The sequence below is a fragment of the Manis javanica genome, chromosome 1 (genome assembly GCF_040802235.1).
Source record: "Manis javanica isolate MJ-LG chromosome 1, MJ_LKY, whole genome shotgun sequence".
Taxonomy (NCBI): domain Eukaryota; kingdom Metazoa; phylum Chordata; class Mammalia; order Pholidota; family Manidae; genus Manis; species Manis javanica.
Window position 1 is genome coordinate 172500039 of NC_133156.1, and position 27505 is coordinate 172527543.

The window sequence follows — 27505 nt, forward strand, 5'->3', positions numbered from 1 at the left end:
CAGCCCTATGAAGAGTTCCCTGAGAAAAGGAACTGAACCTTCCACCAACAGCCAGCAAATAACTGAAGCCGCCCACCCCCCCAATTCCAACAGAGAGGCGAGTGCACAATCTTGGAAGCAGATCTTCCAGCACAAGTCAGACCTTTAGCCAACATCTTAACCATGATTCATGAGAGACCCTGAGACAGAACCATCCAGCTGTTCCCGTACCCCTGACCCTCAAAAACTGTATGTGATAATAAATGTTTGTTGTTTTAAGATGCTGAAGTTTAGGGTGATTTGTTATACTGCCATAGATAACTGCTGCAATATTCAATCAATCAATAAACAAAGCTAAATACTGAGTGTTTATAATGGGCTAAGTGCTAAGCTAAGCACTTTCTTTGTCTTTATTATTTATCCTGCATAAGAATCTTATCCAGTATTAATCACATTTAACAGATGAAAATTCTAGACACTCATAATCATCCCTGAAAAAGCTGCTAAAGGATGGAGCTAAAATTCAAACATGGTTAATTTCTGCCTTAACCCAACACCCAAGCTCTAACCTCTGCTGTAGATAAGGTATTTTCTTTAGAGTGGCAAATGATGAAAATATTTATATGGTGTGATCTCTGATTTAAATTTGTAGTTAATTAGAAGATAGCAGAGTTGTTCATATTTAGTATAATATAAATGCCAGGATGAATGTTTGAGTTCTGTATTAATCCAGAAATATGAGATCAATATGTGCTGGAGATATTTGCAAAATTCCACTAGATATAAGAACTTCTGCTGAATTTTGATGGGTGACATGATAAGACAGGAGAGGATGGAGAATTGCATTCCAAAAATAATTACTTGTTGTGGTGTCAGGAATGATAATCGCTTGTTTGAGAGAATCAGGATTTCAGAGTTTATGTTCATAAATAGTGGAGAGATAGGATGGAAAAGGTACTTTGAAGTAAGGATATAAAAAGCAATAACTAACAATTTAAGTGTTTTATCCTATAAAGTTTTTTATCAATAAAAAGTTAAACATTTCTGATCAGGAGAGTTATTTGAGAAAGGGGAATTTAAAGGAAATTAGTACATATGTGCATGTGAATACAGAGAATTAAATTGGAGAATGTAAACAGAAAAATGTACTTAAGAAAAAGTTTTGCTTATTTTCTATAAACGAATCATCTGTGAAGGGAGGAAGTGGAAAGTGATGAACAAAAAAATCTAATAATCCAGTAAATGATTAAAAGGACTAATAAATAAAACATGCAAGTGGGCTTGTCATTGCTGAAGTACTTGGGTAACCAAGAAATATCTCTTCACCACTTAACAACTCAAAAGAACTAAGACTCAATCCTGAAAAGTCAATTGATGAAACTGAGTTAATTGTATTAAAGTAGAAATAGAAACAGAAAATCAAAACAAACATATGTGCATATGATATATAAATTGTCTTCTAAGGCAAAAACTGCTTCTTTATTCCTACATACAGGGTTTCTTTTCCATTCATTCAAGTATTCTGTTAATACCAAAAGTACAAATATCAAACGTATCCACAACCAGAAATGCCTGTTATTATGTGATGGCATCACCAATATGTCACATGCTATCTTTTTCACCTTTCAGAAATTAATGACTTTACAGCATGGAATTAATGTTACATAGCCAGTTATTTCATCTAGCTAACAGCCCCTCATATGCGTACCTAACAAAGTGATAAAGCATTCTTCTCTAAATCATTGTAAGAACATTCCATTTATTTCACTCAACCAAAGAGACTAGAAGTTTCAAAATTCCTTTCCACTGAGAAATTTGTTTTCTGTAACACTATTTCTAGTGTAATGAATGCACTTTATAATTTTTTCTAAGTGTTATGACTGATGGAATTAGAAATTTCAGCTTACCTATTCTTATTAGTTCAAGATTAATCTTGCATATGTAACAGTTTGGCCCATGAGGGACTGTTTTTTCTTTCCTTTTAGGGTTTCTTTAGCATTAGGTCTATATAACATCAAGCTCTGAGATGAATATATAGAGAGAGTCTTGGATAATATTACTAATCTATGTAAATGCATATTCCCAGAGAATTCTTACTCAGATGACCCAAAGATGTGTAAAAAAAAAAGATATAACATTTTACTGAGTTGTTCTAAAGGTTAAAAGTGAGACTGTCATGCCAATTATAGAAATATTCTTAATTCAAATGTTCTGGGGATTCAAATAAAATATTTCCCATAAGTACTTAATTAAGTAAATAATTATTTACTTTTCTATGAGCCAGCCCTCAGATTTTTTAATGCAATAAATGGAAAATAATAAATGAAGTTAGGTTGATTATTTCTCTGCTACTTGCTAAATATGCTAACTTGTACTGAAATGGTGGTTCTCTCTGATTTTCTCAGAACTGGCCCAGAAGTGACGCACAACCCTTTACTCTCATATATCTGTTTCCAAGACAAAAAATAAAATAAAAATGTGAAAATTTTTAGAAAATATGTATTTACTGATGTTTCCAAATTCAGTAGCTATCAGGAATTTATTCATAAATTTCTACAGAGAAGTGTAATAGCTTACTTAATATGAAGAGCTATGTAACTTTAAATGCTATTATACACTAGCCCTTTACTTATACATATCAAGATATCTAATATCATTTGTAAAACAAAGAATTTGCCATACCTGGTAGCTCAACTCATTTTGAAAATGGAAGTGTCTATATTCTGTATTTATTTTATGTTTTTCTTTTACATATATATTTGCCTATGGCTCATCACCTCCAGTTCTGGATATATATGCAGAGGAACTGTGATCTGTAAAGGGATCTCTACATGGAAGCTCATCAAAGCCTTCTCATCTGTGTACTGAGGAATTGGAAACAAAGTAGGTCACTGGTATGAAAATGGATAGATGAGACGTAGATGTGCATACTGTGGGCTGTTATGCAGAACTTAAATGCAACAGATGTGTGGAAGGCAGTTGCTAAGATTCTCCCAGTGGTCCCTGTCTCCTGATAATTATGTCCTTGTATAATCCCTTCCTCTTGAGTGTGGGGTGAACCTAGTGAATGGCTTCTACTGAATAGAAGATGGCAGAACTGATGGGGTATCACATTTGGTCACCGCAAGACCACAGCTTCTGTCTTAGGGAGTGCCCCTCTCACTCAACCTCTTTGGGAGATGCAATGCCAGAGTGTGAGTAGCCATATGGAGAGTCCAAATAGTCAGAACTCTCTCTCTCTCTCTCTCTCTCTCTCCAGCAGCCAATGAGTATTTAGGAACTATCAACAGCCATATATGCAAGTTTGGAATTGGATCTTCTGAGGCCTGCTAAGAGCCATGTGAGTGAGCTTAGAATGGAACTTCCCCATCTAGGTTTGTAATGACCGTGACCTAGGACAAAATCTGGATTTCGGTTTTGTAAGAGAACCTGCACAAAAGGCCTCAAGCTCAGTCACACCCTGATCCTTAATCCACCTACATGTAAAATAACAGAGGTTTTAAGCTTTGGGGTAATTTGTTACAGTGTAGCTGATAACTGTAGACACTGTATAATTAACCTATGTTGAAATAACTTGCATTCTTTGTGGGTGTTGGTGTTACTGTCATTTTGTTTACTGCTTCACTATCAGACAATACACCATCAGGAAAAGTCCTGACATATTTTGAAAACTTTAAAATAACAAAAAAAGATACTATGGATGTTTTCTAAGGGAAAGTGAGGCTTGAACTGAACACTGATTTATTCAACAAATATCTGAGGAACTTAAATATGTTTCTCACAGTATATTCTTGGTGGAGACAGATGGAAAAAGGCGTTTACATTCTATCACCAAGGTTATAATAAAGGGGACAGAGAGACAAACTACCATTAAAACATGAGAAAAACAGTGTGACATAGAAGAACAAGCATGTACTCTCCACACACTAATAGTTTCTGAGAGTTGACACAAGAAAATATCGAAATTGGTATGTTATAGAGGAACTTTATATTAGACAAATGACAAAATATAAAGATAAAGAAATGAGTCTATTATCAAGGGAAAGAGAAATGAGAGTTGCCTTGATAAAATCAGGGCATGCCTATTGAACAATGGTAAAAGACAGCTGGAGTTCTAAGGGCATTCCATTTTTTTCTATATGCTGAGTTCATTTTATTGATCTTAGAAGAGCACTACAGACAGAATGCAAGATAAATATGGCATGGATGGGTTACGTTTTAACTTTGCATAGCATGAGCCCAGATTAAAGAGTTTTTGAGGTGCTAGAAAATATTTTGCTGAAGATTGTTTTATGTAAAGAAAAGCTTCACCATCCTTGTAATTGAAAGAGCCGCCAGAAACCTCACTGTGTTTGGGGGATAAATGTGTGAGTGTGTGTGGAGGGGGAAGAATCAGGGGGGTTATCGTACAGAAAAAAAACTGAAAAAAAAATCACAAAATGCATCAATATATTTTTCTTGTACATTAACTTACAAGAAATTAATGTGTATTACTTTGGTAGTTAACTTAGGATATAAACAAGCAAAATAAAACCATGCAAAGACATCACCATTTTTTACTGGTTACATGCTATTTGTTTATACCAACACTCTTTCTTCTCCAGGTATGATTTTGATGATGAATAAAATTATATAAACAAAATGATAGTAAGACAAATGTTTAGCCAAAAATATGATTAAATTTTGTAACTACTGCTAAAGAAAGACACAGTCACCAACATAACCATTTTCTGGATAATTTTAAGAGATCAAATATTGTCAAAGGACAAAAAAGACCAAGTGAAAGTGGTAAATCCAGACCTAAACATACAAGATCCCTTATGTAGTTAAAGATGTGACTGCAAACTACTTCAGCAACATGAAAGACCATGATCAGAACAACTGATGTGATGAAGAAAGCAAAGATGACTTTAGCTGGGAAGCCTATGAGGTAAGTAAGTTGATCAATAAGATATCAAGTGAGGTGCCAATAAATTAGAACAGTTGAGTGGTTCAATCAGGTGTTACTGGACTCTTTTCAAAAACTAGTCCAATAGAATTAGTTCAAAGCACTGCTAAAACTAGGATAACCTTCTAAAGTAAGCATTTCCTTTACAGCCTGATTTGTCATATTGGTTCAACTAGTTAAAAAGGGACACCACCCCTATATAATAAAGTTTATTTAAACAACTGATGACTGACTACTGAGCATTTTAAAAACAAAATATTAATTCAGTGTGTCTTAAATTAAGATATAAGGAACTCTGGTGGTTGACAGATATAACATTGGGTAAAAACAATTTCTAAGAATTTTTAAATTGGGGATTTGCTTTCAATAATAATTTGAGCACATTCAAAATAATTTATACCACTACATTATACAAAACTATTACTTTACTTGTGTTGACTCCATCTGCCTTTAGATTTTATGATCTGTTTAGCTATAATCATTTACAGGGAAGCTTTTTAAATTTTAGTACAATGTTCCTCACATTGATGTTCATATAGCCCTGGAAGTCTATCAACATAGTCTCAGGTGTTTGTAATTTCTTGCATTTGAGTAATTCTCATTACTCAGTGGGACTCATTAGACTCATGGGAAAAAATGCTAAAGATCTTGACTTTACTTTCAGAATAATCATTGAAAGCTGTTTACAAATTTGTTCTGTGAAAATATCCATAATCCCTCAAGGATTATCGAGTATGAGGAGCTTTCCCCATTAACCTTGGAATAAAAGCTGAACACACAGGAATAGCAAACCTCTTCAACATGTCAGTATCTAGCTTCCAAGCTTTCCTTCTACCAACCAATTCTTCCAGCTGTTCAGTATTTATAGACCTAAAACAATTCTTTCTCTTCCAGGAAGAATGCCCTAACAAAACCATCACCACAGAGTAACTGCTTTTTCCTTTTAAAACAAATATACCCCATATTCTTTTGGAAATTATATCTCTCATTTTCTGACCTAGTAATGAAACTAGTATTAATTTCTGTGTCCCCCAAAGCAAACTTGGAAACAAGATGGTGACTGCAAGTAGTTTATTCTGGAGTAATCCCACAAAACACAGGATGGGAATGGGGCACAGAAAAATAAAATACAATAAAAAGTGCATTATCAAAAAGGTTATTGTGATAGGAAGCTAGACCTCAGTCACCATGGGGAATTCTGAGGGATAAGTTGGACCTGTGTGTAAAACATACTTCTGAGTTGTGTCAACCAGAGGCCTGAGAGCTGGGATGTTTATCCAGCATTCTTTCTGTCATTAGTAGACAGCTACTTCTGGGACAACTGCTTTCCAACATTTCAGGTTTGTTTGCCAGAGGAACAAATCTTCAGCCTTGTGAGAAGATTCGCCCTCAAGCAGAGTCTCAGATTGTTACTGGAAGCAATCCTGGGTGGGCTTGTGGGTGCCTAGAGGATATGAATAGGGCATGCAGTGCATGTGGGACAACGGCGCACCTCAATAGGTACTAACTATAGGTCTTGGCGAATGTTCATTTTGTATGTTTTGTCCTTTCAGTAGATTAGAAGAGTCCTCCCCAACAATTCATGACCTTGACATTGGAAATGTAATAGTAGTGATACATACACAATAACATGAAGAGTTCTTAAAAACATGTTAGTTAAAAAAATAAAAATAAAAAACCTAACACATTGCATTTCATCAATTAAAAATTCTTACATGTAAATAAACCTATTTTGAGAACACTCACAAATTAAAAGATATGTCTTAAATTCAATAGACTATTTGCTCAAAGAGAAACTGTATCATATATATACATATATATATGACACACAAATATGAAACCTAATATGGAAAAATGATGTCAGTGTATTCTAAACTGAGTAGTAAAATTTATTCAACCAGATGAACCCCAAATCAAACAATAATACAGACAAAATGTAATAATCTGTCAATAGCAGAACAAAGGAAGTGGGAACGAATCAGTACTGGGCTAAGGAAATGACATCATTTTAACTCAAATCCACAAAAAAACTAAGTGGAACTAGCAGCAGACATTTCTAAGAAACTGCATCCAACGAGAGCAGAATATAAATTCTTCTCAAATGCACAAAGACCATTCTTCAGGGTAGAATATATACTAGGACATAAAGCAAAGAATATTCTCACACCACAATGGAACATCAGAAATCAGTAACAAAAAAATTGGGGCAATTGAAAACTACATCAAAATAGAACAACACACTCTTAAATAATCAAGGAATAAAAGACAAAAATTAAATAAGTCACAAGTCACCAATGAACTCTATTGAACATTTAAAGAAGAAACTGTACCTCTCCACAAGCACTTCCAAAAAAGTAGAAGAGATTGCTTCACAACTCATTCTAAAAGGCCAGCATTACTCTGCTACCCAAACCAAAAGTATTACAGGAAAAGAAAATCACAGGCCAATATCTCTTATGAATGTATGCATGAAAACACACATACACACAGACAAAATGTTATCAAGCCAAATCCGGAAAAATAAACAAGACCATATATATATCACGACCGAGTAAGATTTATCCCCTGAAGAAAGTTTAACATACAGAAATCAGTATAATACACCATATTAGTAGATTAAAAACTAAGTCTGACCATTTTAATACATATAAAAAAAGCGTTCCATTAAATCCAACACTTTCATGATAAAAACTCTCAACAAATATGGATAAAGGACATCTATGAAAACCCACCATTAATAGCATAGTTAATAATGAAAGACTTGGTAGTGATTCTATGCATATTCTCAAATACAACATTCCAGTGAAAGCTTTCATGATATCCAAGGACTTTTATCTTTGTTTCTTAGCAGATTACATGAAAGGTAAACAAAAACCTCTTAGAATCTTTTATTAAGAGCAGACCAATAATCCAAGAAATTTTGCGTTTTAACTGAGAAAATTAAACTCGTTTAGTATCATTACTTAGCTCACATTAAGCAGCACTTATAAATAAATCTTTTTAATTTTAGCCAGCTTTGACCTTATAACATAAAATTTCTTTTCCACAAACCTTCTACAAATTTCTATATCCCTCTGGGTTTTGTCTTACTCTTTTTCCTTTCTTATTCTGGAACAATCAGTCATTTTATTTTTGACATTACTTTCTTTTTCCTTAATAAAAGCACATCCTATATTCCTTGCATATTCATATAAAACACACATCCCATTTTTTTCTCCATACTTTGTATATAAAATCATTTCCCTTTTCTCTTACTGTTTCTAGTAGTTTTACTTTTATATGTCAAAGATAATTTTATTAGTGTCTTACTTTTCAGTGAAAAGTAGGAAGCAGGCAACTGTAACACAAATTATTATCCTGTATATAGCAAATTTATAAATACATAATTATAAAAACATACTTTTTAGAGACATATTTTAATAGTACAATTTCTAATGTGGCAAAGACATATTTATGATAGACCCAAATTGCTTTTGTTTCCCTGTAAAAATTTAAGCCAAAGGTAAACTTATGTTTGACAATTAATGTTTCAGTATATTATATTGTTTGGATATGATTTAGATATACAATGAATATCCATTATTTAGTTTAATAGTGTAAACTTTTATGTGGATCTATTTAAATTATTTGCTTTTAGTAATTATGTTTGCATTAGACATTAAGCAGCTAATCACCTTAAGTTTCTTGTCTTCTTGACACATTTTGTAACACTGAGATAGCAAGAGCTTATTTGACTAGTAGACCCAAATAAAAAAAGTTGTATGTTTGCATTATATTTAATGTTGATAATTCTGAAGACATGCTTGTATTTATTGAATCAACAAACTTAAATTAGCTTTTTATTTATAAAATTTATCCCAGATCTTGTAAATCTGAAAAACATTTGGGTTAGTTTCTATATTTCTGAGTAATAAAATTCTTATCTACATCTTAGGTACAATAATACAAAATCAAAAGAATAGCTGGGTCCAAATATTTCTAGCAGATGAACTGAGGTAAGGTTCCCGGCTCAAACGGCTAAAGTTTTGACTAAAGATTTTTTATTTGTATGCTGTAAGGATCCTTTTAGAGAAGCTATTTTTGGAGTTATTTGTTTTTCTAGAAGATTCTTCATACAAAGAATGTATTCCATTATCTCTGAGAGGTTTGGGATCCTCTCTTTTGAAGGATGTGCCTTAAAGGGGATCTTATCCAAAGTTTCCTCACAGTGGTCCTATAATCCCAAATTATCCAAAAGTTCACCCATTTCCCGAAAAGAAAAAGGATCCTAGTCCACTGTGGGTATGCATATATAAGAAGCAAGAGTTCTTCAGGGAAAAGAAGAGTTTTAGAGTTTTAAACACATCTTTACCTTTAGATTCCCTAAAACATCTTAACTGAGGGTCTCTATTACTCAACAGCTGTTCCAAAACACAGAAAATCATGTTTCCACCCTTTTGAACCAAGAAGATTAAAAAAAAATACAGATATGCACAATAAATTAAGAGAACTGGATATGCAAACAACTGGAATTAGCTTAATTAAAAAAGAGAGACTCACCTGTGAACTCAATAGGAAGTGAGAAAACACATGCTCAGTGGGCTCTGGTTACCAGCACCTGGTCCGTTCACTGGCCCGAATCGCTGGGAGGTCTTATTAGGATCCCAGTTCTAGTGCCAAACACTGTCAAAAATCCAGAAGTAGCAAAATTAGAAATACCAAATCGATCAGTAGTATTTAGTAAAAGTTTACTGCATATGTAATAACAGTGTAGGAATTGGGAATAGTCAAATTGAAATACTGACATGAATGAAGCTCAGGGGCATAACAGTACGTGATGGATTATAAAGAAAAAATGATCAAGTTGTTTAACCTTTATAGTGACTGGTTATTATAATGGGATTTTCCAGACAGCAGGGGCTTGGTTAAAAGTGAGTACCTTACATCATTTTTGGGAGATGACTTAAATCTCTTTTTTTGATTATCAGAGGCATTTACAAGAAGCAGAACAATTTACGTTTCTCCTGTTTTGCAGAATAAGCTAAATTACGTTTCACTTAAGTGGCTTAAAAGGTTTTTGTCTACTCAAGGAATTTTCAGATCTGGTCTCCATTTGTATTTAAACATTACCCTGGGCTCGCCATACTGGACATTGCTCTGGAGAAGCAGCAAAACACTCTATCAGATTAATGCACTTCACACGGAAGGCGGAGAAGAAAATAAAAGAAAAGAAACAAATGTACACAAACATACATACACACAAAAAAAAATATGGGAGAAAAATCAGGTACTCACGCATATCCGTGGGCCCAGTCGCCCTTCCAGCAGCTGCGAGGTGTCTACAATTCACAGCAGGTGACTACGACTGCCTGTTCCTCCATCCGTTCCGTGAAGAACCACCTCAGGGCATTGTTGTTTCTTTTGGACCCAGGAAACTGCCCCCAGCCTGAGGTTGGGGAGCTGGCCATTCACGACAGGCCCTCCATCAAGGGATGCTCTTCTTTGAACACCGTGGAAGGGCCTTGGGGCCCGCGCCTGAGTGGCCCGGAGGGTGGAGCGCACAGGCTCCCAGCATACGGAGCACCTGAACCAGCAGGGTGCGCTGTTTGGCTCTGGGCAAGGGGGTGGAATTAGCGCCCGTCCTGGTGAAGGTGGCAAGGGGAAGAGGGACAGGAAAGCGCAGCGGAGCTTTGGCACTTCAGAGAGTGGTGGAATCAGGCTGCAGGTGCTGCAGCCGAAACCCCTCATCCCGGAGGAAGCTAGATCTCGCGGGATTTCAGACATTCTACGGAGGCCCGCCGGGGAGTCCTGAGAATCAGAACACCTGTCTGCTCCGGTCTGAGGCCCCTGATGCCAGGCTGCTCAGTAAGGGGTAATGCACAAACCACCTATCATACAAACTTAATCCTCTTGGATGCCTGCCAGCCCTAATCAGAGTCACAGTGCAGCTGTGCCTACCACCAAGGCTCCATCGAAACTCGGAAAAAAGCTCTGGCTTAAAGGCTGTGCCCGATCGTTGCCACCCCAGGCCAGAATGGGTCAGCATACTATGCGTGCTCAAGTGACACATCTGTAGTCCCAGAATCCAGAAGGACCAGGGGCAGCAAACATAGGTTTCTGGTGGAAAACATGGGCTGACAAGTCACGAACAAACAAGGATATTTGCTCTTACCATTTCTATTCCATTTTGTACTAGAGATTCTACCAGGGCAATTAGGCAACTAAGGGAAATAAAAAACATTCAAATGGGAAAGCAGTTTGTATCTCTATTTGTAGAGGGCATGACCTTGTATACAGAAAATCCTAATGAATCTTTTATAAACCTATTAAACAAGTTGAACAAGGTTGCAGGCAATGAAATCAATATGTTTAAATCAATTGTGTTTCTATATGCTTGCAATGAACAATCTGAAAATGAAATTAAGAAAATTATTTATTTAAAATAGCATTGAAAAGAATAACACTATTAGGAATAAATTTAAAGAAAGGTATGCAAAACTTGTACCCTAAAAACTACAAACCACTTTTGAAATAAATAAGAGCTAAATAAATGGAAATACATCCCATATTTATGAATTGGGAGACTTAATATTAAGATGGCAAAAACAAAGTGATCTTCAGATTCAATTGAATCCCTGTCAGAATTCCAGTTGGCTTTTTTGAAGAAAGTGACTATTCACTTCCTAAAATTTATATGTTCAAATGGATATTCAAGGGACCTAGAAGAGCCAGAAAACAAAAATAAAAACAAAAAAATTAAAACTTCCAATTTTAAAACTTCCTATAAATCCACAGTAATCAAGACTGTATGGTACTGGCATGAGAATAGATATGCAGATCAATGGAATCAAATTGAGCATCCTGAAATAAACCCGTATACAGTGTTTGATACATTTTTGATAAGCATGCCAAGTCCTCTCATACATCTGATAAGGGTCTAGTATCCAGAATATATAAATAAAATGCTACTCAAAAATGAAAAGACAACCAAATTTTTAAACGGGCAAAACATCAGAACAGAAATTTCTCCACAGAAGGTATTCAAATTGCCAATTAGCATGAAAATATGTTCTACACCATTAGTCATCAGGGAAAGGAAGATCAAAACCACATTTGACTCCCACTTGGATACACTTCACACCCAGTTGGATAGCTGGTATGTGTGCAAGGATGTGGAGAAACTGGGGCTCTCATGTACTGCTGGAAGGAATGTAAAATGGTACAGTTACTTTGGAAAACAGTCTGGCCATTCCTCTAGGATTAAACATAAAGTTACCATGTGACCTAGTAATTCCACTCCGAGGGATGTACCCGAAAGAAATGTAAACAGATGCGCACACAAAAGCTGTATACAAATGTTCAATGCAGCTTTATATACGACAGCCAAAATATGGAAACAACCCAAATATTCATCAACAGATGAATGGGAAAAACAGATGCATATGATGGTATATTATTCAGCTTTAAAAAGGAATGGAATATTGATACATGCTATAATATGGATTAACCTTGAAATATAGAGGCTAAGTGAAAAAAATCAATCACAACTGACTATATACGATTATATTTTTGTTAAATGCCTAGAAGAGACTAATCTATAATGACAAAGATTAGTGGTTTCCTAAGGGTGTTGGGAGGGTTGGGGGTATTAGGAGAGTGACAGCTAATACAAGGTCTCTTTGGAAAATAATGAAAATATTCTAGAATTGATTATGGTGATGATTGCACAACTCTGTGACCATACTAAAAATCACTGAATTGTGTAGTTTAAATGGGTAGATTGCATGGGAGGTGAAGCATATTTCAATAAAGCCGTTAAAATATAACAAAGGCTTTCTGCTCTCAAGAACTGCCTTTTCCTGAGTTAATGTTTTTCGCCAATATATTGAGCGCCAAGCACATTGCCTTGTGTAAAGGGTTTGAATGAAACTACTATGAAATTAAATGTTCTAAAATCAAAAAGAAAAATCAAAATAAGGTAAGAGAGGGTGACCAGAGTTAATAATAAGGATATTTATTGAGGACTCTTATGTGGGGGCAATATTTCTATTCCACTATAAAAATAATTTTACATACCATCTGTATTTTTTCATTATTTTTTTTTTTTGCTTAAAACGCTTGCAGCACTCACTAATATGAATATAGGCTCAAACAGTATCTTGGAATCTTTATTGACTAAAATGGAAATGAAGGCTAAAGAATTGGATCTTGTACCATCTTATCCATCGGCTTGGTTGTTTTTCATTTAACCATGGTCCCTGACTGGCTGTAAGTATAGCTAAAATGGAGGAAGATGAAATCCACTGAGATGAAATGACAAGCAAAAAGCATCCCTCACTGATTTTTTTGGGGAGAGGGGGCTTTTCCCCACACAGGACACTGTAGGGACCAAGGGAAGATGAGCCACTTTGACATGCAGATTATTTTGAACTGAATACCATTAAGGCTCAAAAGACTGGGAAGGATACTTTGACACCCCACCCACAACAACTGCATAAAAAGAATTTAAATGGAAGAAGTGCTTCAGGAGGAGAACTGTCATCATAGACAACTATATTATAATGTAAACTAGGGATGCTAGACAGTAAGGAATGTGACAAAGCCTGTTTGTTAAAAATTTCTTGCTGTGCCCTATTATTTCTGTGTGGCCTATCAAATATTTTGTTCATGTCGCATTTATTCTTTTCATATTCCTGTGAATTACTTCTCTTTTCCTTTGAAGTTTCAAACCCCTACAATCTTCTCCTTGGTTCAGGATAACATATATACCGCATTCTCCCTGTTTTTGGAATCTATTCCCCATATGTATGTAATTCAACTTTCTTTTTTTCTTCTGTTAATCTCTCTCATGTCAGTTTGATTCTTAAACCAGCTAGAAGAACCTTGAGGGGTAGAGGAAATTTCTTCCTCTCCAACACCAAGCAGTTCTCAAAAACCAGCAGTGCGTCCAAGAATTCAACCTAATTCTGACACTATCTGCCCAAAGACAGCACCAGATTCCCCAGATTCAGGGCTCTGTCCCACAAGACTCCACCCTTTCATCCATATCCTGGAGTGCCCTCCGCCCTCCACTCCAGGTGCCAGTCACAGGTGCCAGGCTGTTACCTTTGCCTCTGATCCACCAGCTACAGATTAGAGGAGCCAACCACCTTGCCCTTATGCTCCATTAAATTGCTAGAGCTGCTCATAGCACTCTGGAAAACCTATTTACCACTTTTATAAAGGATATTGAGGTAAAGCACTGACATGGGACAAGCATCATGATTAATTTTTCCTGCCTATTATGAAAAATGCCAAGATATAAAAAATATAATAAGAATAGAAGGGACTCCATCTAAGATTACATTTTAAATGCTAAACATATTTCATGGTAATTAGACAACAACAGACCCCATCTTGAGGCAATGTATGATAGTATATTTCCACTGCTTGAGGGTAACCACTGTCTTGGAGAAGAACAGGATCAAGAAATTGCTTGTGTTAAGCTTATCTTACAGAATATCTAGAGAACTGATGTGGTTGGTGGCATAATGTCTCTCACCAAAGATAGATATCATGAAACCACATGTTAAACACCCAACCCCCACCCTTCTGCCCTTTGCCCCATTCTTGAAATCCTTAAAAGATAGAATCCCAAGCTCTTAAGAATGCCTCCTCTCTGAGGCTGCCTTCACTCCCCTTTCATCGAGTGTGTACTTTGCCTTAAATAAAGACTTCTTGCTGATCAATTTACTGTGTTTTGTCTCTCTGCTCCTCCAAGCTTCTTGGGAGGCTAATAAGAGACCCCTTTTCCCAGTGATAAGTATCTTTGTTAATTTGCTATTTCATTCCATTTTCTAGACTTAAGCACTAGTGTTCTCTCTCTCTCTGTTCTACTTCAGACAAGTAGAGAGGGGCTACCGAGATCCCCGATTGCAACTTACAGGTTCCTGTTGCCTGGGTGTCTTGCCTGAGGGTTTTAGGCCTGGGAAAGTTCAATATGGACTCAGTGAGACCAAGAAATGACAATGGAACATTCTTGGGGTAAAAGGGTTTATACCCAGCTTTATTTTCCCAGAAATAAGTTAAGCACTAGAATCACATATGCACGCAATAGTCTGTAGGTACATAATCCTCTTCCATCTCTGCTCCACTCAGAGCACTGGGCAGAGCTCTTTATATAGTGACTCAGTCAATAATAGCATATGGCCTGTGGTGTGGAAGCAGTAGCCTAGTAGTAGCCAATTACATCACCAAGTAGTTTAGGGTCAGGTAAGAATCTTGGCCATAGGAACTTCCATTTTCACCACAGGTTCACTGCATAGTCATGATTGACTAAATCATTAGCCATTGGTTGATTCAACCTCCAGACTCTCACCCTCTCCTCTCCCTAGGGTTGGGACAGGGAGCCATAAGTCCCCACCCTCTAATGTTGTAGTTGTTCCTCCTGCCAACCAGCCCCTACCCACTGTGGGGTCCAAAAGTCTCTTCATTAACATAACCAGACCCATTTCTCCTTTATGATTCTTATGCATTTTCAGGTACTGTGAATGAAGACCATATATATCTAAGAAATATAGTTTGGTCATCTTAATGACCAAATATAGATTTCTTCAAACTCATATCACACTGATCCTATAACTCCTTCATGGGGTGCTTTGGAGAAAGTGAAAGTTCCTATGGCCAGGATTCTCACCTAACCCTGGTCTTTTCGCTCACTATAAATGCGTGGGCAATACGTTGTTATTGACTCAAAGAGCTCTTCCCAGTGCTCTGAGCTGCACAGCTGCAGGAGAGCAGAGGCTGGAGTTGTGGCAATGCTGAGGACAGAGACTGAGATGTCTGTGGGGGCAGAGAGACCCAGAGGCAGAGACCAGCTTGCTGCATGCAGACTTGCTCTGAGGTGTCCACAGGATTCTTGTGCTTGACCTGCTACCATAGAAATAAAGTTGGGTATAAATCCTTTCATCCCAAGAATGTTTCACTATCATTTTCAGTCTCACTGAATCCATAGGGAATTTGTCTGGGGCTGAAATCCATTGACAAGATGGTGCTATGTATTCCCAAGTCATATTCAGTTCGCTCTTCTTTCCTTCATTCCAGTAGCCACATTCCTTCTCAAATACAGCTGTGTTTGTGTTTGATGACTACTTCACAGCTAATGCTGATACTTGCTTCAAAATTTCAGGTGCTTCTTGTTTGGTAAGATAAGGCATTGTGTCCACAGAAGAAAGGAACAGTGTTATGGGTTGAGTTTGTTCTCCTCAGTTCTTGTCCCAGCCACAACAAAGAATTGAAAGGCAGAGACATAACGGTAAAGCAGATTGAAAGTTGTATTTAAATACAATCTAAGGGTGGAGTGGGCCAGAGTCAAGGTAGACAAAGGACCCAGACTTTTAGCAGAGGGTCTATTTATTATAACCTAGCTGGGAGGCACTTCTTCGATTGACAGGGTGAGGTCTTTTGATTGACAGTTTTAGTTATACACCCATTCCTCTTGATGCACATGTCTTCTCCCAGAATGCATACAGAAAAGCCCATGTAGGGGAGAAAAATAGCCATTTTAATGAGATTATGAGGAGATGTGGTTTGGGAAGTTCTTAGCTTTTTTCAATTGTGTCCACCTTATGATCAGTTTGGGACCAGTTTATCTTGATCCTAAAAGGCAAAGAAGTTATCTCCCTGCAAAGCCTTTTTTGTTTTCATATGGGATCCCTTACCTGGGCAGAGTTTGGGCAGTTTTTTTCCTTGAACTTTATCTTCCACTTCTCTGGCTGCTCATGTCTGTCCTTCTACCTAACAAGAACACAAGATTGTATCATTCTTTGTTGCCCAGAGCCCCTAACAGGAAAATGAAGATATCCTGTAAAAAGTTTAGTTATACCAGATCTAGTTCAATTCTTCCCCATTTGTATTTGGAGCTTATATCACTATTCACACAGAATTTATACTAAAAGCCTGTGTTTTTTCTATTAAGGGAATGTTTACAAATATTCGTATTTCTTGCTCTTGAACCACAGTTAGGATCAGTCAGACTACATCTTCATCCTGAGTGAGAAAGAATAATCAGTGTCTGGCAGTCTGAATAATATTTCTACCCCCACTTTTCAACATTTTAGAGATCCACATCTCTCTCAAGACTTTTGTGAAATAAAATAGTTCCAAATGCTACACTATGTACATGAATTTACTATATAGATTCCCTCCAGTGAAATCCTTTTCTCAGAGTGGTTGGTTGATGGATTTCATTTTCTATTTTTATTTTTAATAAAGGCCATGAATTCCTTCCAGAAGATACCATATGAGTAAGCAGAGAACAGCATCTGTACTTTTTTTTAAGTTTCACAAATAGGTCTAATATGCAACTATGAATGGTAACAACTACATCAGGAATTATTTCAATCTATCCCATGATGAAAGCAGATGTGCTCCACACCTCAGGCTGCTGCATATAAATGCATGAGGACTTGGAATAATTGTTAATAAAAATGTTTGCTCATAGTAAAGGTAGATAATTTTATTATGCATCCTGATATTGAGTAACTCTTGACTATTAATACACTTCTGATGAAAGACAGAGCACAATTTCCCTTTCCCCAAATTTTTCTGTTTCCTCCCACATACAGTATGCAATGCTCCAGGAAAGCAGGAGACTTCTATAAGCTGCAGTCATTCAAGAGGTTTAAGAGGATATTGCTACATCAAAGTAGAGATTTAAACATAATTTATTTAGGTCCATTGAAATTTAGGGTGATGTAAAGACCTTTCTCTTCCTCCTGGGATTATTTAAACATACCTTCTAATCAAAAGAGAATAATGGCTTAATTGTAATATAATTTCCACCAGTGAGGTTGAATATATATATACATATAGGCTAAAACAACTCTTTTTTAATAGTTTAATAAGGGAACAAGACACTGTCATATTTTAAGCACTTTATTCTGAAAGAGGTACCTATTGTTACCTTTTCATTGATTTTACCTTTAGCAGTAAAATCATTTCAAGAAATCTCTGTTATAGTGAAAGCAATTAGGTAATAGTTACCATAAAGGACATGACAACAATGTGAATATTCTTAAAGTCTTAGCTCTCAGCTGGTAAGATATTTATTTCTTGGGTACTGAGGCCAAGGTTATGTTTTCCATATTTGTTCATACTTGGTTAACTTAACATCTGCTCCGTGATGGGAAATTCATTCCCATCAGACATCAGTAAATAAGAGATTGGCTATGTAAGTATACATATTTAAGTGCAAAATCTTCTAATGAATGACTCAAAGACATGACATGAACATAGAATGCTAGACAAGTAGGTCAAAAAGATTATTGATGAGAAAATAAGCTTTTTCATGTTCTTAGGATATCTGAGTAGTTATAGATGGCATGATTATGATAAAACTAACATGTCCTTCAGTTGTGGAATTGTGAGTGTTTGCCTAGATGAAGGTGTCAGTGATCACATGGGAAGGGGGTTGAGCATGACAAATCCGATGAGAAATTAATTGCTTTTGGCTGAAGGTATTCACAAGCATGTTGGCATGTTCAAAGGCAATTGTTCAGAAAAATTTAAAGAACTAATCAGCACAAAATACAGTCAACACTGAAATTCGTAACTGAAAGGGATTGACAAATGTCAAATGTCATGCACAGATACAGTTGCTATGGTTCATTTAAAATCAACTAAATACTTCAATGTACAAAACATGCTAATGTATTGTAACTTATATCTAATAACCCTAATAAAGAGGAGACTAGATCACTAAAATCAATAATTAACTCTATTCAATGAATTAATTTAAATCAAGTCTTTGAACAAATCTTAAGAAATGCTAACTAAATATAATAAATCCCATCTTCTTTTAAATGCTGAAGTCCTCTGTACTGCAGTAATGGAATGGAGACATTTTAAGAATAACGCAAAACAAATATAGCAAATCCATTCACATAATTACACTGAAGAAATGACAATGGTTCAGCTGTTTCTGCTTATCTATCAATATTGTCTACCTATACCTTTCCAAAAACTTCTGTTTCATTCCATTTATCACTACCATCTTGTTAAATCATCAGATAATACTATTTTATTCCTGTACTTTAGAGATCAGGAAACTAAGAACTAGGTAGAATTTAATTGAATTGTTCAAGATCACAAAATGAATATATGATGAAACTTCTGCTAAAAGTTTGCTATACTGATCTACTTCATGTTATCTCTACTGAAATACAAGCAAATGCATGTGTTCATTTAGTATCAATACAGGTTTGGAGGCAAGAGAATTATGCCTACTGAATTGTTACAGCCCATTCAAAACTGAGTGTCTTCAACATGCTCACATTTCAGCAAAACAAATCAAACTGATAGTACTTCTCCCCAGTCCTACCCTACATGGGAATTTATCAACACAATTGCTTGAATTACTAATTTTGTTTAATGTTGGTAACACCAGCTAACATTGAATAATATGATGCCTAATTACTTTCCTACTGTAGAAGACATTCAGATAGCCTGGGGCAAAATTTATTATTTTCTTTCTACTTCCTTCTTCCATTTTGCCCTTGGTCTTTCCTGATTGTCATCTCCACCTATTTTGAATCTCTTTGTTAAATTATTGCTCAAATATCAACCAATAAAGTTGATTGGTTGAAGATGAAAACTGTATCACTTTCACTGAAATTTGAATTTTCATGAAGTTTCCTGAAAACCAAAAGAAGATGAAATGGCATGTCCAAAAGTTGAACATTTTGAGCAAGTTTTTTCCTGTGCTTTTCTACTCCAGCTGGGCGGCTTCTCACAGAGCTATGTATTCTACAAATGAAGACACATAGCTTGCAACTGTCAGTAATGCCATTCTGTCCTTTTTTGTTTTCTTTTTAAAACTTCAAAGTATATATTAATATCATATTTACTTACTATGTTAGTTCAACCATTTTAAGAACTGAAAATGGGTATTTAAATGACACATTAAATTTTCATCAGCAAGTCAGTGAAGTGTTTTCCTTTCTGACACATCACAATGTGTAATGAAACACAATGGCGTGAAACTGCTAAGATGAAAGTAACTGCATGTGGCCTGCACACAATGTGAAAAAAGAAAGTCCATTTTATATATAATACCTGAATCCTTGTCAAAACAGGTGGTGACATTTTTGGGGATTGTTTTAATAGAATGACTCACATAGACTTTTATACCTTTGATACTTCTGATTTTTAAATATGCCTTCTTACATATAAGGATAAAAGTCCCTTTTCAATTTTTCATTACAGAGCAAAATAGATGGCTTCCTGATAAGATGTTGAATTCCATTTAAAACATGATTTTGAGCAATTGTTAGTGAGAATGATAACAAAAACAAAAATCTTTATTGTACCAGAAATGTTACTAAACGTTTTTACATATATTATATCATTTAATTTCCAAAACTGTATGGCCTAGGTACTATTGTTATTCTCATTTTCCAAGTGAAAAAAATAAGGCTTAAAAAATTGAATTATTTGCTAGGGACACATGTGGGTAAATTACTGAGCCAATATTCAGCATGCCAGTGTCTGCCTCCAGAAACCACACTCCTCACCTAAAGGGACTAATCATATGAGTTCTTTAACTTTATTTCAAATAGAAAATCAAATGGCTACAGGAGATATACAACATGTTTTTTGAGGGTTCAGCAGAGAGAAATACTTTGTATCTTTGTAGAGGATGTAGCATTTCAGGTGTGGGTTGAAGGAGAGCTGTAGTTTGAATAAGGAATGGTGGGTGAACAAGCAATGGGTAAGCACCCTAGAATAGTGAGCAGGTGCCGTGGCCTAAGATCAGGGGCATTCTGCCAGGATCTAAATCAGCACAAGCTGAATCGTGTTTCATATCTGTAGACTGATAAAGTCACTGGATTTTCCACAGCATAAATTATGAACTGTCTGTTTCATGCATCTGAATACCAAGATGGAAACACTCTCAGACCCCAAACCCTCCCCCTCTTCTTTCAACAATAAATGCAGAGTTTACAACGTTCCAATCAATAGTTTGCCTGAGCACCAGCCGTATCTATCCTCCCTGGAGGCAAGAGTACTGAGCCCTCAACAGGCATCGGCTTTGCCGCTTGTTCTGTATTCAGAACTGTGGTCTGGATCCTTTATACCACGGTATTGGGTCAAACCAGGAGCTTTGTTGACCTGTGTCTGGTTTTGAGCTTAGCTTTCAAGCATCAGAGAATAATGAATCCTGGAAGATATATCAGAACATGTTGTCTTAAAAGGAATCTCTGAGGCTCTTCTAGAAGCAATTGCTCACGGCTGCCTTATTTTAGCCAAGCCTGGAGCCTAAGAGGTAATGTGGTCTAAACTCAGCCAGAAAGCTGGTGTCCTCTCTGTCCCTCTGTCCTTTCTGCTCAACTTAGATGTCTCCCTGTGAAATCAGTTTAACAGGGATCAGTCCTCCAAAGACATAACATGACCTACAAGAATACACATGGTTAAAGCTACAGGCTTCCTGAAAATATGAAGAGTTAAGAATGTGGTTTGCTTCTTAAATTAATCATTAATTTGTATATTCATTTACCAATGGTACTCCATCCCAAATAAATTTTATTACTCCAACTTGACAGGGTTTTGAAGATGCAAATTATGGAAAGCCAAAAGTTCCTAGGTACCAAACTAAAGACAAAAATGTCCTTGCCTCTTAAAATCCCTTTCATTTGCAACCAGGAGGCTTGTCAGGGATACTTCCCAGTTTTGAGCAAAATCAAGGGATAAATTTTTGAAAAGCATGGCGCTACAGTCTCAGTCCAATTTATTATGAAAGTTCCCAGTAAAGCTGTGTTCCTCTCCTCCTTGAAAAAGGATCTAAAGTTTGCAAGTAGAAGGAAGCATACTTATTCTTATAGTAGGATTCAATTAGATATTTTTTCATTTGTCCAAGGAAGCAATTTCAAAGAAGAGGAAAACATTCTCCTTCTTCCATATAAGGAGCCTTCTATAACAGGTTGATTATGAAAAGCAGAGTTTATAATGATGGCAAATATCTTCAAAACAATAATTGGATCAGGATGTGGTAGAGGTGAATTTTATTCTATATTTTAATTCTATAATAAAAATGGAAAATATGATTATTTTTTATTAATAAACTAGTTTTAAGACCCAAATATAGTACTATGTTCTCCCTGTTATTTACTCAAGTCAGTTCAGCCAAAAATATCATCTACTATTTCTGGGGCCCCACAGGACATTTGGACAATTCTATTCAGTTTATTACCATGTAATAATATTTCCTGGATACAGATTCACAAGAGAAGATGTTCCATATAAGTTAATTTTCTAGAGTACAGAAACTAGCAGTAGCATTTTAAAATTTTTATTTGAACTCCTTTAAATAAAAATATTTCTAAAATTTTTAAAGTATTCATCTAGGAATATGTTATAATTTTCTTAAAAGCTCCAAGTGGATAATAATTATTTATAGTATAAAAGTTATCTTTATGGAAATTATCCAACATTTGGGTTATTTGCCTACACATTGCATTTCCTAAGGCTACAGTGCTTCATCTGTTTTTCTACTATTTTGTCTTTTTACTTAAATATTTGTTTTAAGTTTTGCTTCATCCACTGCTTTCATTGCTTTTCTAATCTTCATCATCTTTTTCATTTTACTATGTTACATATGAGCTAACCTAAAATTTAATGTCAAGTATTGAACGAGCTTTGGTGGTGTTGTCATTGCTTGTTGTTAATTTAGATGTTTAGCCTCACCAAATAATGTTTCTAAAATGAGAGGTTAAATCGAGCAGATTATGTAAGTCTGTCCCAGGTATTAAGCATTCCCAGGAATAAATTTTGTTGGCAAGCTGGACTTTTCCACTAGAAACTTTGAGAGAACAAGAATGATACAAGTATGTATAATATTAATGATAATTACAATAATATTTATTGGGTATTTATTAGAATTTTAAGCTTTATGGTAAATTAATTTATTATTTCATCTAATTCCATCAAAAATGCATTGAAATATGTACTACTGCTACTTACTTTTTTAGGGTACTTACCAATTGGCCTTAACATTCCCCTCTGATTGATAGATAGCCTCCTTCCTGATGGTAGGCCCCTGACCTCCCTTTTTTTGGAGCATTTACTTTAGAAAGCTTTGTAATTTTAAATTCTTTCTGTTCCTTTGAGTTGCAAATCTCTTTACAAGACTCTTGCCAGTTGTAAAACCCAAGAATGTCTTTTTCAAGGATCTAGGAGCCATTTCTTTGAAATGTAACCAGCAAGGAAAAGAAGTTCATATCTGAGAGAGTGGGAACCTATAGGCACACATTAGCAAATATAGACGCCCTAATCATAGAGAAAAACATTTGAAAATTCAGAAATAACTTGTGTGCTCAACAAATTCCATTGAAAACTTACTGGCTGATATCCTCCAGTACTTTTTCACTAGCTTTATTATCCTCAAGAATAACACATAATTTTACTTAAGGATTTTTTTCAATGATGCCAATTTACTTTAGCTTTGTAGGTTGTTTTTAATATAATTATTGCTTCCTAAAAGAGTACTTACAAGTTTTTCATTTTTCATAATGCCTTATAAAGAAATTAAAGATAAAATAGTATTTTTTCCTTGAATAATTGAAGGATATAGCTGTAAAAATATTCTGATATGAGTCTGACACACTTTTTAGAGTCACATTTTGACAACTTTTTCATTTTATGCCCTTACTATTGGTCATATAGGCATTTTTAAAAAATCTCTTCTTCAGTCAACTATACAATAGAGAATTACAAGTGTTGGGGGGGTCAGAGGGGTACTGCTTATTTTTCTCGGTTCTTGTCCCCAGTGCAACAAAGAATTAAAGGACAGAGACACAGTAGTGACGCAGAGTAAAAGTTTTATTTAAAGTTACTTACTGAAAGAGAGAAAAGTACAGGCAACCTCAGGGAGGAGAGGTGCCCTGAATGGTTGGAGGGAGAAAGTTTAAGGCTACACACAGAAAGTGCAAGTGACCTCAGAGAGAGGGGCACTGAAAGATTGGGAAGAAATCAAACTTACACACTTACAAAGAGACCTTAGAGAGAAAAGTGCACTGAAAGGTTGGGGCTTCCCACTTTTAAGGATTTTTCAGGAATGTGACAAAGGGCTGGGGGTGCAGACCTGTTAAGTGGTCACTGAATATTTAAAATTAACTTAACACAAGAAATTTACTGCTCTGATTTCTCCCTGAGATACCAACTTCTTGGTCTGGGAACATATCAAACAAGACCTCCTGCCTGGCCCCCAAGGTGGGCTGAATTATTGTCTGTTTGCTAAAGAGTAAGTCAAGAATCTTACTTCTTAAACTTCCTGGATGTTAAAATGCAATCTTATCTTTAAGATGGAATCCTTCCTGCCTTTTACTATGTTGTTTAGGCCTGCACTCTAAATCAGTTGCCCAGGTTGCAAATTACTTGATTAGAGCTAAAGGAGGAAAAACAGCATATAGGTAAAGTTAAAAAAAATAAGCTGAGCCTGTATGATTAACACAGTAAAGACATGGGCTATGCTGAGATACCCTCCTTTATCTGGGGAATATTCAAATATTTTCAAGCCAAGTTGCTCTTGGCTTTTTGAGCTTTAACCGCTTAACTCATTAGCTCTGAGTCATTTCTGGGTTTCTAGTTTTAACTGGTTAACTTTCTGAGTCCCTTTTAGTGGGCTTTATGGCCTTATATTCTTTCCACCCTGTTTATATCTATTTTCCTGCCGAACACAAATCTGCATCAATACCCAATAACCTAAGATTTTTATAATGTTTTCACAGTGCTAAAGGAGTATGTTAACTAAGACTATTATGGCTTCAAATTTTTATTTATGTATAAAGGTAAAAGAGTTTCAACATGCAAAGGGTGAGAATTCTTAATTATAATATCCGTGAAATCTTGTGACACTGGTCTCATTTCATGAATCTGGCCCTTCTGGTGACATTTAACAATAAAGATGTAATTCCAAACAATATGCATTTTCTACAAACATATCTAAGTTTGCTGACTAATAACAATTTATACTTGTTTGATATTTCTGTTCTCACAAAATGGCCCATTTATTCACCCACATTTATATGTATGTAAATGTGTATGTTTTGTCATTTGCATATACCCCTGTGAAACACAGATGCACACACACACACATACACAGAGATACATAGTGTAATATGTAATTTTATTATTTCTGTTTTGTATAAAGTATATTTTTACTATGATGCTCTCTTTAAATGTTCTCTTACTATTGTCTTTCTCTATATGTCATTTTTAAGGAAAATACTGTTTTTCAATGAAAATACTGCTAGGGAAGCTGTCCTATATAAATCAATCAACTTTCTTTTGTGTTTTCCTTACTACCTTACTTAAATAACAACTCTCCCCCACTCTCAAGTATGCCTTCCCACCCCTTAGTTTATGGTGAAGTTATGATCTTCTTGTGCTACATGCCTTTCCCACTCCTGTCACCCCCAATGATGCTGAGTGAATCTTAAGTAACTAACTGTTTCCTGCGCCCTCTGAGTGGACTTGGGAGGACATGATAGATAATTTCCTTCTATATCCAGATAGTAGCAAAACAGTCCTAGCACTGAGGCAGAGCTCAAGAAAAACTTGCAGAAGTGAATAAGTCATTTCAATATTCACTGTGCTTAATCAGATATCATATTTCTCTCTCCTTTTCATATCTTAGAGTTAGTTCATTAAGTAGAGCTATAAAATCTATTGATCTAATGATTCTTGTGAGATACTTCTATTAGTCAGTCACAAGGACAGTCATTAATTAAATGATTCATTCATTTAGTATTTTATTCTCTATCTCCACCATATATCACTGGAATATCTTATAGAAAGACACTTTCCTCATATTACTTTATTCTTCTTCCATTTTGAAGACACATGAAAACATCTGCTCCATACCTTTCCTTAGCCAAAGTATTTTATTCCTGTCCTCTTTCCCTTACGTCCTCCCAGCAAAGTCATTCCTTATTGCAAAAGTTGCCAGACATAAATTTTCTACTTTCTATTTCCATTCATATATGAAAAAGTATTTGAGATTTTCATTCCTATTACTCTAATTGCCAACTAATTTAATATATAAAACTTTATTGAAGTATAATTGGTATACAATGTTATATTGATTTGAAGAATGCAACAGTAATTCAACAGTTACTCACATTATTAAATCATTCCTCAACTAGTGCAGTTACTATCTGTCAATATAGAAAGATGTACAGACTCATTGACTATATTATCCATGCTGTACTACTATCCTCATGGCCAACTTATATTATGATTGAGATTTTTGTGCCCCTTTATCCCCCTCACCCTTTCTCCCTACCCACCTCAATCCCTCCCTCATAGTAACCAATTTAATATAACTCTTGTAAAAAAAAGACAATAATATTTAAATGTGCAACTTGACAGTTATATGAGTCTTGCAGAGATTGATTATAGGTAATCATCTTAATTGGCTCAGGCTAAACTTAAAATTTTTTTTTCATATAATTTGAACTTACCCAGAACTTCTTACTTTGAGTTTTATCTTTATGCTTATGAAATTTCTTAAATCAATAAGTCTAATGTATAAGATCTTTTTTGTTATGCTAATAATTTTTCTCCTCTGCTCTTACCCAACAATTTCTTACAGTTCCTTAACAGGGAATTTTAAAACATTTGTTATTCTTGCCTACATAATTTGTAATAGAGCAATATATACTTACCTTTTTCTTCAAACCTTATTCTAGACTGTCCCTCAGTTATAATCTGAATACATTCTTTAAAATTGTGATTTTTATATAGAAACACAATGTTTTTTCTTTCAGAAACAAGATTATATCAGAAGGTATTTGGGGAACTCCCATGAAATCAGCACCAAAGCAATGAAATATGTCTAGAAGTGTTTTCTCCTCAGTCTCCTCATTCTTCTTGAAAACCTGATTCTTACTCTGATCTTCTCATCATCTTAATATACCTCAAGTATTGTATATACACCAAATAAAAGTTACTTGCTTGTATTTTGTATTTTTGGATTTCTTTTTGGCTGTCACTGAACTCATGTAATTTCCTAGTTTTATTTTGTTTTTAATTTATGTAATGTGAAATTAATTCATGTATTACAGACAAAAAATCAAAATGATAAACTATATAAAGCAAAAATATCTCCAACTTAGTTCTCTTGCTTTCCTACTATAAAGTTACTATGTACAATATACATTTTTCACCACTTGTTTTACAACAGTGAATCCTTATCTTAAAATAGTGAGTGGTATCTTATTATTAAAATCAGGGTTTAGTTAATGAATTTCCCTTTTATTTTATTGTTAAAACAAGCCTACTTTTCAAAGAAGTGAGCTACTTCTCTATCTTAAAAAAAAGAAGCCTTGAGGTTGGTTTTCTTTCTCATATTGCATAGTGTGTGAAAGTATAGTTTAAGGGTAAACATCTTTAGAACAAATAATCCACTATTACTATACCTCAATGTCTTGGGGTTATAGTAAATAGTAATAGTTTAAGATAGTTAAGATAGTCTACTGTACATATAATATTTGCTTCAGTTTTCAGTTTGTGTACACATAGGAGTTCATATTGTTTAGCTTGTATGTGGTTAAACTATATAAG

The 27505-nt window shown here is 35.3% G+C and overlaps 1 long non-coding RNA gene across 1 annotated transcript in view; it reads right to left on the reverse strand.

Annotated features, from left to right (window-relative positions):
• The window catches only part of LOC140849596 (uncharacterized), a 53814-nt gene extending 43392 nt beyond the window's left edge, over window positions 1–10422 (reverse strand). Inside the window, exons 1-2 of the long non-coding RNA XR_012131679.1 lie at window positions 10202–10422; window positions 9467–9589 (exon numbers count right to left, since the gene is read on the reverse strand). This is a non-coding gene — a long non-coding RNA (uncharacterized lncRNA). The remainder of the gene's footprint in view (window positions 1–9466; window positions 9590–10201) is intronic.
• Window positions 10423–27505: the final 17083 nt, after the last annotated feature.